General features: G+C 64.6%; 1 non-coding gene across 1 annotated transcript; it reads left to right on the forward strand.

Annotated features, from left to right (window-relative positions):
• Positions 1 to 757: 757 nt before the first annotated feature.
• TRNAV-AAC (transfer RNA valine (anticodon AAC)) lies at positions 758 to 830 on the forward strand. Its single transcript has one exon. It is a non-coding gene; the product is annotated as a tRNA-Val (tRNA).
• The last annotated feature ends 393 nt before the right edge of the window (positions 831 to 1,223 follow it).

A 1,223-nucleotide genomic window follows, 5' to 3' on the forward strand; every position in this document is an offset into this window, starting at 1 on the left:
AGACGCAGCCTGGTGTAGCACACCCTGCGTTCAGCTCCCGGCTTGCCCGCCCGCTCTCGCCGGCTCTTTGTTGTGCTGCTGCCCTGCGAGGCTGGCAGTGCCAACCCGCTCTCTTCCTCCTCTTTGGCTGGGGCTATCTCATTCCGATTTCTGATAAACCGCCCCGCTTTGTCCCCGCAGGATCCACGGTGCTTTACATCTCTCCTCTGCAACCCTGCCTGGTGCGTCCCGCTCATCCCACCTGCCTTTGCCAGCATGGAAAGATCTTTGTCGCGCTCTGCCCCTCTCCTTTCCCTGGGATTTTCAGCTCCTTTTGTTGGTCTCTTTCTCCCTGTCTGTGCTTCAGTCCCAAAGTCCTTCCGGCCGCTGTAACCACAGCAGGAGGTAGATTTGGCATCGTAAGCGATAAGTGTTTCAGGGTGACACTTTGGTGTGAAATATCGACCGGCGATGCGGCTTTTTATTGACAGGTGTGTTGAGAATCAATCAGAGCATCCAAGGGAAGATCGTAACACTAAGGTTTCTCGGCTGCACCACTGCTGTTCTTCCCGGCGGGTGTGGAGGGGGGCAGTGGGGGACAAACCCGCGGGGGCCGCCCGGGGGCATTCGGGGGGGCTGCCGGCACGGCCAGGCCGCGGCTCTGCTTTAAACAGGCCTGGCGCTTCGGGCGCCGCCGTGACGCAGGACTGACGCCAGAAGGCCGGAGCGGGGCGATACGCCATTAGCAGGGCCGCCGGAAAAAACACTGCTAAGCGGGGTTTCCGTAGTGTAGTGGTTATCACGTTCGCCTAACACGCGAAAGGTCCCCGGTTCGAAACCGGGCGGAAACACCGGCCGCGAGAGGCTTTTTTCCTTCCCCCCTCAAACTCGTTTTTATTCACTACCCGGGGTGCGGGGCGAGGACCGACGCCACGGGAGCTCCGTGACATCACTCCCGCCCGCCGCTGGTGTAACGGGACTCGGGGTAACGCGGCGCGGCGACCTCCCCGCCGAGCGCGACTACATCTCCCGGCATGCACAGTGCCCCGCCACGCCAACGGCCGGCCCTGCCGCCGCGCGCTGCGTCATGGGAGATGTAGTCCGCGCCTCCCCGAGCTACCCGGGGCGCCGTTCGTGGCCCGGCCCTGCCCGTTCCCCGCGGCGGAGCGGATCGCCGGCCCGTTCACGCTCCGCCTCCCGTGCCACCGCTGCCCCCCGACCCCGAGCCGCCCCCCGGGAGCGGG

This window comes from Phalacrocorax carbo, chromosome 7, assembly GCF_963921805.1.
Source record: "Phalacrocorax carbo chromosome 7, bPhaCar2.1, whole genome shotgun sequence".
Taxonomy (NCBI): domain Eukaryota; kingdom Metazoa; phylum Chordata; class Aves; order Suliformes; family Phalacrocoracidae; genus Phalacrocorax; species Phalacrocorax carbo.